We start from the raw sequence: 11,968 nt of genomic DNA, 5'->3' as shown, positions 1-11,968 counted from the left end.
ATTTTAGCCTTATCTTTTCAAAGCCATAAGTTCATGAAAAAGAAACTTGATTCTATACTAATAGGATTCTTGGGTAGGATAATGACAGGCTATATTTTTTCTTATTCATACAGTATTTATTTGTCTTCCCTCTGTCAAACTCTGAGCTAACCACTTTTCCCAGGCTGCTTGGGGAGCTATAGAGAAAGGAACATACAAGACAGAAGAGACATGGAAGAAAGAACTACGGGAGGTGGAGATGGCTCCTTCACATGGCAAACAAGATGAGAAAGGTCACCAGCAGGCAAAAGACCCTCATAGTCTCCAAGAAGGCAAAGCCCAAAATGGCACAGGAGGAGAGCTGCTGCTTCAGAGAAGGGAGGCATACCCAGTGATGAGGCTCCCGTACACAGTCTCACCTCGGCCCCAGAGCCAACCACTCTGACTGTGTCAGCCCCCAGCCTCAATGAACTTTGCTGCGGTGTCAATGTCCCTTGAAATGGTACTGGTTTGGAAGCTGCTACTAGGGATAAAGGAGGTCAGAAGACATGGGGCTGCCAAACTGCTAAGGCACTCATCTGTCAGTGTCCGTTGTTTCAGTACCACTGCAGAGTGGTCAGCTCAGCAGCTGAAAGGTGATCCTGACCAGGGAGGGGATGGAGATGAACTTGGTGCAGGCATACATTTTCAGGGTGTGGGGGACTGTGGCAAGAGAGCTGCTCCCAGTGCAGAGAAGACAGAGAGGGACCATGACAGGCTATTTTAAGATTAACCGTGATTTGATGTTCATGATCAGTTTCAGAGAAGAGAAATTGAGACATGAAACCTTTTTGGGAGGTTGTTGTAGTAATTCAGGTATGAGTAATGACAGTCTAGATTGCATGGCCCACTGGGAATACAAGAAAGATATTAGGTCACGATCTGAAGACCTAATGGCAAGGTTAAGAAGCTGGGGGTGGGGTCTTCCAACAGGGAATGTCTATTAGTTTTTTGTACTATTTGGGAATATAAATAGTTAAGAGTAGTCACACCTAAAAATGTGATAATTGAAACTATAAAGCCTAGAGAGCCCTTTATGAGGAAATGAAGGACACAGGTAAGAATTAAACTGTGGGTGGAAACTTTAAAGAAAAGAAGGCTGAAAAAAACCACTAGACTCAAGCAAATCCTGAAACCATTAGTGTTTGCCATCTGAAGAATGTCAAGAGAAAGCAGGTTGACTGCTGGGAATGGTCTCATTTGAATGAAACAAAAACACCTTTGTTACTATGAGGCTAAAAGGGAGATATACCAGCCTTGAAATTCATAACTGAAATAATCTTTTCCATTAGCTATTTACATATTTATTGTTGGTTTTCCCATTTAGAACATAAGCTCCATAAGAACAGATAACTTGTCTGTTTTGTTCATGGTTATATATCCAGCAGCTAGAAAGGGAATTGATAAATATTTGTTGAATGAATAAATGAGTAAACAGTTGCGCACTCTGATCTTTAGGGGGAGATAAAGTCTGCCCAACTCCAAGAACAAGGTTTGCCCAAGTCGAGAACAAAATGGGATCTTAAAGTAGCACTGTCCAATAGAGCCAGATGAAAATGGTCTATACACTGGCCACCGGCCATGTATAGCTATTGAGCACTTGAAATGTGGCTAGTACAACTGAGGAACTGAATTTTAAATTTTAATTTTAATTAACAAACTTAAGTTTAAAGAGCCACATGTGGCTAGTGGCTACTATGTTGGATAGCACAGGTGTGTAGAGAAACTTCACCAGTTAGGAAAACCCGCCTCCTCTGGGCAGATGTAATCTGTGCCACAGCAGTGGCTTTGTCAGGGGCTAGAATCAGAGTGGGATTTGGGAAAAGATTCAAAGATTAGCTGCTGGAGCTGTGTTTACTAATTCTTAGCCCACAAGATGGGAGAAATCTGCCAAGCTCACATGAGGTCCAGGTGACTTCACCAGGGAAGGAGACCAGAGTGGTGTTTGGGGCCAAAGTCCTAGTTAGTATAAAGCTGTGTTTACTCTGAGGGTCTTTATGAACAGATCCATTAGGGAGCTAGCTGTGCATGGTAGAGAATTCTGTAGATGACTGGAAAGAATTCAAGATTTAGGGGTTTTGGTCACCTTTCTTTGTACCATGATAAACAATAATTGCATTCGATCCTAAAAGATGAGCTAGGCATGTATAATAAACTCATAACAAACTCTCAGATGTCCATGAACTCACCATATGGAAAAGCAACATCTTTGAATATTCAAGTACTGCAGATAGTAAATATACTTATATATTTTAAAATATTTACTAAATTAAAGAAATATTTATCATACTTATTATAATTATCTAATTTATATTAGATTTTGGAATGCTCTCCCATGGCTTTTGATTTAGCAGATTTACCTGGTTTGTTATAGCTTGCTCAAGCAAATATTAGAATTATTCTGATTTCCTTGAGCTTCCTGTGACGGGGTCATGCGAGGAGGAGGGAGTTGTTCAGGAGTGTGTTAAATTGGTCTCCTATTCAGAATTCACCCAGCAATAATACATGTCAATATCATGTCTTGAATTGTGTGTAGGAGCAGATGTTTGGCATGTTTCAGGCTACTTCTGGGAATAGTCTCTATTGAAGAAAGGAAATTATGCTTCAGATCCATTCACATAATTTATGAAAGTGAATAGGAATTTCTCACAAAGGAAGAATGCTGGACAGACTATTATATTTGCAGGATAAAGTGTGCTGTGTGCAAATTCCCAAAGTTGGCCAATACAGCAGAGGACAAAGAGATATTAATATATTCCTGTGGAAGGAGATTAGTTCTCTAAAGAGCAAACACGCAAGAAAATAGAGGATTCTCTTAGGGTTTCCTGAAGACTTTGTTCACATCCTGAAGGCTAACCATTTGTTTTCATTGTTTTTATAAGAGAAATTCTTTTGCAAGAACCTAATTTGCACCACAGGAAAATGTTTTAATATCAGAATCTTGAGGTCGGAATGGACTTTCAAAGATTATCTAGTCCTACCACCTATCTTACACTTGAATTTATTTTGCAAAAGCCTTGCCAAAGATCTCCCAATCAGGGCTCCAACGTCTCCTGGAGAGAGTGGTCAGTAGCTCCATCCTTGGAGGACTGAGCCATTCCATCCTTGGAGAACTTTGACACTGAGATACTCTTACAGAGTCTAATTCTGCTGCTTTGTGCCTTCCATTCATTTGTCCTAGTTGTAACTATTGGGGCCAAACAACACCACCTCCAATTCTTTTTCCTATTAAAATTCTTAGGATATTTGAACATGATTGTCAGCTCTCCAAAGCTAAATATGTCTGATTCCTTCAAGAATTTCTTGGATGTTGTTGATTTGACTGTATATCTCACGTCCCTCCTGAATGTACCCAGTTTGTTCATACTTAACATTGCAGTACTTCAAGGGTGGTCTGGGCTGCACAGAGACAAGTGGGGCTTCTGCTTCCTTTCATATAGGTTCACTCCTCTCCCTCCTCTCCTCCTCCCCTTCCTCCTACTCTCTGCTCCCTCTTCTCTTCTTCTTTCTTTTTCCCTCCCCTTCTCTCTTTTCCTTTCCTCTCCCACTGATTCTATCTACTTTATTCATTCATTCAACAAACATTCCATTTACTGTTGCTTCACCTTAACCTTTCTATAGACTAAAATCTCTAAGATTTAGTTGCATGGATTGCTACTAAGCCATTGCTACTGTCAATTCTGTACAAAAAAACTGTCCTTTTGGACTTAATCACCTCGTTTTAAATTTATTTTTATTACTTTTCATCTTATTAGATTTAGCTCTTGTTTCTAACCTGTCAGCTTCTTTTTCAATCCTGATTCAGTCATCCAATATGGTCACTCTCCCTCCTACAAATTTTATGATGTCCTCTCTATATTCTCATCCAAGACTTTGAGTCAAATGTGGAAACAAATGGGACCCAGGAAAAAAAATCCTTCTATGATGCTGGAAACCTAGAACCAGATTGCTGTCGCTCCATTAATTAGCATCCTCTGGGTGAAGCTGTTGAAACTGTTTGTTACTAATCTGCCTTCCTATTCATGCACTCAGTTTCTACTTACTCCATTTTGTCCACAAGGATACGTTGAAAGATCTTCTAAAGGTCCCTCTGAAGGTGATGTGTGCTAGGTCTCTACATTTTCTATTATCTCGGGAATTATACCAAAGAGGGAAAGGGCATTTGACTGTTACTCTTTTATCCTAAAACTGTTGTGTCATCCTCTCCTTAGCATATTTCTTCTTAGGCGAGCAACATCCTTTCGTTCCCTAATAGACAAGTAAGGCTGAGAGAAGAATATTGGAAAAAGTTGAATATTCCAATAACTTTTAGAAATGGGAATGGCATTTTATGAGAGTGCAAAACAGAATAGCAAATGCTTTGACATATCAAGTGAGATCCCCTACTTTCTAATCAGCAGAGGACTTGAAATAATTGATGTTTTTATTAAAACAAATCAGAATCTCCAAATCACTGCTAATGCTGTTTCTTAAGAGTTTTCTTATGTCTTCCAAAGAACTGAAAATATTTGAAATCATCAAATACATCAATGTCATGAAACTTCAGGAAATTTATACATGTTTTGGTCAAAATAGATAAGGTGCACAAAGAATCCTTCAATAAAGATAAACTCTTGTGGAAAGGGTATGCAAATGAATCGGTTGGATATTACAGTGGTAGACAGAACTGAAGAATTACAAGACCAGTCTTTGTCTTTGTATGTGGGAAATAGGGGTTGCATTCGTTGTGCAACTAAACCTTTAAGATAGAATCAGTTAAAAAAATACTGTCCTTTATATTTATAGTAAAACAGGAACTAATTTCCTATAAAGATAAATTGCTGCTTCCTCCACACTTAAGTTGACAGATATTGTCTATGACCAGTGTGACTATGTTTAAGATGCCATTATTAGGTGACTGGGTTTTATATTAAATTATATTCCACACGTGCAGTCATTTAAATTATGTAGATATTTTCGTTGAGTTTCATATCTTGTATTTCCTGTTCTGTAATTAGAAACATGAAAATTTAAGAACATCACAGTTTTAAAAACATCATCATGGTAAATCTTTAATATATAACTGTAGAAAGGAATTTGATATGATCCAGGACCAAAAGAGGTTTCCAAGGCACAAAAAATATTTTTGGAAGTATAGATTTCTTTGATAGTTTGTGTGTGTTTGTGGTTCCAATACAGTGAGAAAATGAGAAAATCATCCATACTCATGTATTTTTCAATTTTAATTATGATTGCTATAGTTTGTCACTATTTGGACCTTTAAAAAATGTCCTTGGGACTCCCTGACTTACACATCTTGTGTTTGTTTGTCCATCTGGCTTGAGTCCTAATTAGAAAACCAATGGTTTTTAGTCATCCCATTCATTAAAGGAGGGACTGGGTAGTCACAAGAAAGGAAAGAGTTAAAATAAAATTTTCATAGTTGGAAATTTGCAAAAACTGCTATGATTTTATTTCAACATTTCATTAGAGCTTTAAATTCTTAGAATTTCTAGATGTTAAAATGAATATTATTTTATTTTCTTGTTATAATTAGCCTATGTGCATGGAGCTACCAGAGACCATTTACTGAAGTTATTAGAAATTCTGAGCTCCCAAATAAAAATATGAGGAGATATTACCCTGTTCTATGTTGTGGTACAGAGTGAATGCATTTCCTATGGGTGAGCATTGGTATAAAGTTGAGGGAGGTGGTGTGCTCCTCTTGCCTTCATCCAAGGTCCCTGGAGTAAAGGGAAATTGCAATTACCATCAACTTGATAAAACAGTCAGATTATACAAAATAAGCTTTTTTTTTTTTTGCAACACTTTACAAACTACAATTTAAAAATAAAGATGGAAAATAAAAACCTACTATGGCAAATCCTGGTAATTTGTGGGACTTCCACCATCCTCCTTTCCTCCCCAAATGTAGATCATGTTTTGTCTCCCTTAAAAGTCTCCCCCAATACTCCTCAAATCTCAGGATTGGAATTCATGTTTATGAAGAAACGACTATCTTGGTCTGACACCTTCCTGCTGATCACATTATATTCTCTTCTGACCTGATGCGTTCTATCAGTGGACTGATTTGTTCTCATCTCGTGGGTAACTGCTTTCAGTGGGAGGAGGCCCCTTCCAAGTTTAGAGAGTGGATGCTTTCAAACCAAGTTTGAGAGCTGTTTCATTAACAGCCTATGGAATTATATGGAGGATTATGATATTGGGCTATGTTATAGTTCTAAGTATGAGCTTCCAACCTGTGGGCTCTCTCAGCTTTGAGGCATCTGCACTTTGAGTCTCTCTTGCAGCTATCACATTGACTCGGTTAGTGTTTTTTAACCAGAATTGCAAATCATAATAATCTGGGAAGCAAGCCCAAATTCACTTCTGTAACTACTCTATTTTATCAATTCCAGAATGCACATTTTTTCACATTTCTGAAATCTGGGTGTACTTTCCATTAGTTTAATCATTGTGTAATTGCAGAATTTTCTTTCTTAGTGGTACATAAAATAGTGGTGCATCTTACAATCAATGGCATTTTAGAGTCAATGAAATACGGACTGTATCAGAATCTCTTAGGGTGGCTCATTGTGTGACTCTTAGAAAAACTCTCCAGGTGAGTGTGATGCATACCGCTGGCTATAAATACTTTGAACTAGCTCTTGACATATTTCTCCAGTTAACAATAATAATAAACTAATCACTGCCATACATTGACTTTTCCCCTGGCCAGGCATTGGGCTAAGCAATTTCCGTATTTTTATCTCATTTAATTCTCGCAACTAACCTATTGGATAAGTATTATTATCCCCACTAAATGAATTAAGAAACCGAGGTTTAGAGAGATGAAGTAACCTGTCTAAGGTATATAGATATTAGTGGAAGAGCCAGGATATGAAGCCAGGTGATTTTGACTCCACAGCTCTAACCACTACATTATATAGCAATGGTTCTTAAAGTGTGGTCTGCAGACCAGCAGCCTCAGCATCCCCTAGGGACATATTAGAAATGCAAATTTTAGGGCCCTACCCCAGACCTAAAAAATGAGAAACTCTGGCAGCAGGGCTCAGTAATGTGTTTTAACAAACCCTCCAGGTTATTCTGATGCATCCTAAAGTTTGAGAACTACTGTCATATAGCCTAGATACCTCCTACAATAGGAATAGGAGGCATTCTAATAGAGATAGGACCTAAGAAAGTTTATTGGATAGCTGGCTGGCTCATATTGTAATCCTAAAATAATGTCATATTTGCAAGGTTGACTAAGCTTTCAGTTGCTTAATAACAAATAAAATTGCATTTTCTCAAATGTGCTTTAATTATAGTTCCCAGTAGGCAGAACTATGGTAACAAAATAGAGTAGGCTCTAATGTTTTTTGCATAATGAGCATAGTCAAAGTATCTAGCATGAATGAATTACAATTCCCCATATAAGATGGGAAACCTCTAAAAGGACCACATGTCTTTCTTTGGTCTGACATCCTCTTGTCCTCAATCTTAGTCTAATCCTATTATTTCCTTTTTTCAAAAGTACAGAATACAGTATCTTTATTCCTAAGAGGAAAGGATGAACTGACAAGATCCTTCCTTGTATTATCTTAGGTTGATAGATTAGTTAAATCTAGCATTTGTAATGCAGATAGAAACAGCTTCTGAACAAAAGTTGATTAAAGAATTTAGCTGAAAAAACAAAGAACTTGCTTGCTTAGTGAAAAAAATGATTGACATTAAGGAATTAAGCATCCTAAAAGGATAAATAAATTTGATTCCAAGAAGAAAAGGCAGTTTAAAAAATAATATACCAAAGTGACAAAGTGTAGAGATGCCTGGTGAATATGATTATGTCTACCCAACATCAGTACAACTATTTGAAAAGCACAATATTCAAATAGTAATTTTTTTGCTCTGCATGATGCAAAATAAGCAATTTGATTTTTCTTTTTCTGGTAAATTGACTGGTTCTTGAATGCATTATTTGACCTACAGTACTGTATTATCCATGGCATTTCCCAGATGACTGAGCTAAGTAGATGTCTTATTGTTGTTTTTGTCTAATAGACGTGCATGGGGATGAAGATAGTGATAATTGGAAAGAGGAAAGCATAGCATTTGGAATTTGGGAGTGGAGATTTTAGAAGCATGAGTGGTCCTCAGCCTGGAAGATCTGGCGTTTGGCTACACTGACCTGCAGGCCCTGTCTCCGCCTCCACGGGCTTGTATATGCTTATTAGCACAGATTGGTGCCTTATAAATAGGGCAAAAGGGTCCAGGGCCTTGTTTCAAATCCTGAAATGCTCCCTTTTTGGTATCTGTTTCTAACTTTTCTCTAATGTGTGACTTGAATCTCAAAATGGGCCTGATTTATACACAAGAGCTGTTTCCTCCTTTGTCTTTCTGCCTTAAATGAATCTCTAGACTCCTGTCCTATGTACCCTGATCCTGTGGCTGCCTGTGCCCCTGCCCAGCTTGGATCTTAGCACTGGCAGCCCAGATCGCCTGTCCAACTTAAATTTTACCTACAACCTCCAGTTTGGCTAGCCTCTTCGAAATTAGCCCTCTTCATAGACATGTGGGGGAGAGGGAGCAGTGTAGTGTACTGGTTAAGTGCATCTGCTAAGGATGGCCAGTAATTGAGGCTCCCATCAGCAATTCAGCAACTATGAGATCTGGAGAAACTCCTCTCTGGGCCTCATCTACTTTACATCCAATGGTGTTGTTACATGCCATCAAGTTGACTCCGACTCCTGGCAACTGTATTAAAGAGTGATGTCCACTATGGATGTCCAGTGGTGTGTGTATGTATATGTAGATATATATTCATACATATGTGTGTATATATATATCAATATATATATATTTGAATGAATGAATGAATGCTGATGAAAATAAAATAGGATAATATGTTTAAGACACAACACATAGATTGTATTCAATACGTTTTCCATTATTATTATGGCTTTTTTCCCCATCCTTCGGTTGTTTGTTTTTAGTATGATTACCACCCAGTCCCTGTCTACATGAAATGGTCGCTGGTTGTGATCTCTATCCTGTTGACTAGTCTTGGCTACCTGCATCCCACAACCTTCCACAACCTGCCATTGACAAGGCCAACACAAATTTAGCATGAATCAAATACTTTATTTAGGGAAGTTTGTTGTTAACTAAGGCTCATCAGCATTGAGCCATTGAATCAAATGGTTCCTCAGCCTGTGCAATAAGAAAAACATTTTAGGAAACTTTTTGTCCTAAAATTCTTTGAGAACTTTTGTGGGAGAAACTGCAACGCAACACAAATGTTTAATTCCATACTTCTGGCTTCCTGAGTTCAGTAAATAGTAGAACTCAGGGAGCACTACGGCTTAACCACTTAATGTGTAGCCTTGCCGCTTGTTAATATGGGCAACTCTGTAGATTTAATCATTGGTTTGGGTTTCAAAGCTTGGCTTTTGCTTGGTCTTGCAATAGCAGTCAGCCAATCCAAGCAATTTGTCATTCATATAACAAGGAGGCAGAGGAAGACCCAAAAGTGGTAACTGAGTTTGGAAATCATTGCAGCTAAAACTTGATGGAGTTGGAGGATTAGGTTATGACAGACACAGAAATATTACTTAATGGCTTCACAGTTTTCTTTTCATTTCTAGAACATTTACATACTTCTGAGTTGTCTAAGAGATAAATCTTAGACAATAGCATTATATCATTATGATGACACAATGGTAAACTCGTTTATTATACCTGATAGATATCAAAGTGGTAGTTTCTCCAAGATCAATATATATCTATAAGATATTTTCATAATGTGAAGTCATAAAACACATTTACATCTACCTACGTGTCCTGTGCATTCATAGGTGCATATTTAACGATGCATGAATATTTACATATTCACACATATGAATTAGGATTTATTATGAGTGCTGAATATGGAATTGTAAAGTCCTGGAGGCTTAAGGCAGTTTCCTCAAGACCTACTTTTGCTTGATTATGATTTATTCGTTTAAACTTAACCAGTTGTATATTGATAGTACTGTTCTCTTTGAAGAGAGGACTATTATTTCAAAACTTATTAAGACTGTATATGAATTTTGGGCCTATTTAAGACTTGACAAATTGGATTAAAAAATAGTATATGAGATATTGTAAGTTTCTAAACATGAAGTCTGCTTTTGGTTTTGTGATTGAACATTTTAAGATGCTTTCAGGCATTTTCAGGGACGCATTTGTATTTCGGGGCAAAGAGAAGGATGATTTTCTAAATAAAAACAAAAATGAAGAAGCAAGCCCCATATAATGCATCTGAGATTGCTTTTTTTTTCCCCAAGGAGGATACATTTAAGAGGGTTGCAGATAACTTTAGCTTGTGGAGTTCTTATCCTGGCACAGATTACTGTTATCCATTGAATTAACAGAATTTTCTGGGTTACTTTATATACATATATATATATGTATATATACACACATATACATATGTATACATTTTTTGAGTGTTGTGAATAAATGAGGCAATGCCAATAACTATCAGAAACCCATCTCATCCATGGCTCCAGTGTAAGATGTGCTTATAGTTCAGGCATTCTGTGTCTCAGGATGAATGGATTCAACAGCAGATGTAGTGTGAGAAAGTCTCATGGAGCAGCGCTCCGCTCTGTAAGTCCCTGTTGTTTTCTGGCCTGGGGAGATCAGGGTGGTAGAGTTGGGCCCTAGGAGTGGCATTAAAATATCATAATGGACACCCAGCAGCCTCAGCCTGTGAACAATGGGTGCTTTGCCCCTCTCCCCAACCCTTGCCCCTGCCGCATGACTCTTGTCCTTCAGAGCAGGCCAGAGCCACACTGGTCCATCTCTCTCAAAGGCAATTCTATTTCTAGTTATATGTAAGGAGAGTCTTGGGCAGCACATTATTATTTCTATTGGCCCTATTAGCTTTGTTTTACTTAGGGAGACAAGTTTAGTAAGTCAAAATTTTTCTGGCTGGGTCATGCTGACCAGCATGACAGTACCTCCAATTACTTTGCTATTAGAACAAAACACGTTCACTCCCTAAGCCCTCAGTGTAGAAATCATGATATGTATGTTTCTCTCTTTCAGGGGGAGGTGATCATAATGTTATTTTGTAGCAAAATTTCCAGTGCACAAGCTGATACCTGCTGTTCTTTCCTTTTAAGGTGAAATAATCAAAAACAACTTTAAGAAATCTCTGTACACCCTTACTTAGTGCATAAATTTGTCTTTTATTCTTGTGAAAATATATTTTGGCTCTTGCTTTGGTTCCACAAAGTGGCATTTTCTCTGTTTTACTCTAACTTGACCAGTATTTTTGAGTCCTTGCTATGTGCCACACAGGGTGCTGAGGACTGGAGATAGGAAGATGGAAAGACATGAAGCTACCCTCAAGCAGCTCACAGTATTGCAAGGAAAAAAATCACTCAGTTTTGTGCTTATTTGTTTATATGCATAAGTGTTATGAGAAGCTTGTCCACCGTGTACCAGGTGACACAGGGGGAGGGGCCACAGGGGACAGTCAGGGAAGGCTTCATGAAGGCATGAAGGAGCATTCTGAGTTCATTTTTGAGCAAATAAGGGAATAAGGATACATTAGGAAAAAAAACTTAATGTAGGGCACAAGAGGCATATTCTTATTTTACAATTGTAGTAGATATGTGGTAGAAAACTTCCGCAAAAATTTATCGTACTAAGAAGCATATTTGACAGTGGAAGAACAGATTCAAGAGCATTTGTGCGCATATCACAAAAAGACATAAATTTGGAGTAAATCTGAATTACTATGCTTTTCTCTAAAAATATAGTTGAATAACTTTGGTAACATTTTAATACATACAGTACAATAAACTAACTTTGAGAGAGCTTCACTTGTGAATATGTCGGTTATTTTCATTTATTTAGATAAGGTATTAAGAATTTTAAATTTTCTGTTAAAATCTTTTTTTCCTTAGCAAACGTTTTT

At 37.7% G+C, this 11,968-nt stretch overlaps 1 pseudogene; it reads right to left on the bottom strand.

The window, feature by feature from the left end:
* Window positions 1-204: 204 nt before the first annotated feature.
* Window positions 205-664, bottom strand: LOC101400741 (ATP synthase F(0) complex subunit C2, mitochondrial pseudogene; annotated as a pseudogene).
* Between the last annotated feature and the right edge of the window lie 11,304 nt (window positions 665-11,968).

The sequence above is a fragment of the Ceratotherium simum genome, chromosome 1 (assembly GCF_057802395.1).
Source record: "Ceratotherium simum simum isolate JZ-2026a chromosome 1, ASM5780239v1, whole genome shotgun sequence".
NCBI classification, from domain to species: Eukaryota; Metazoa; Chordata; class Mammalia; order Perissodactyla; family Rhinocerotidae; genus Ceratotherium; species Ceratotherium simum.
Note: the sequence above shows the minus strand (reverse complement) of the source record. Positions and strands in the feature narration are given on the sequence as shown.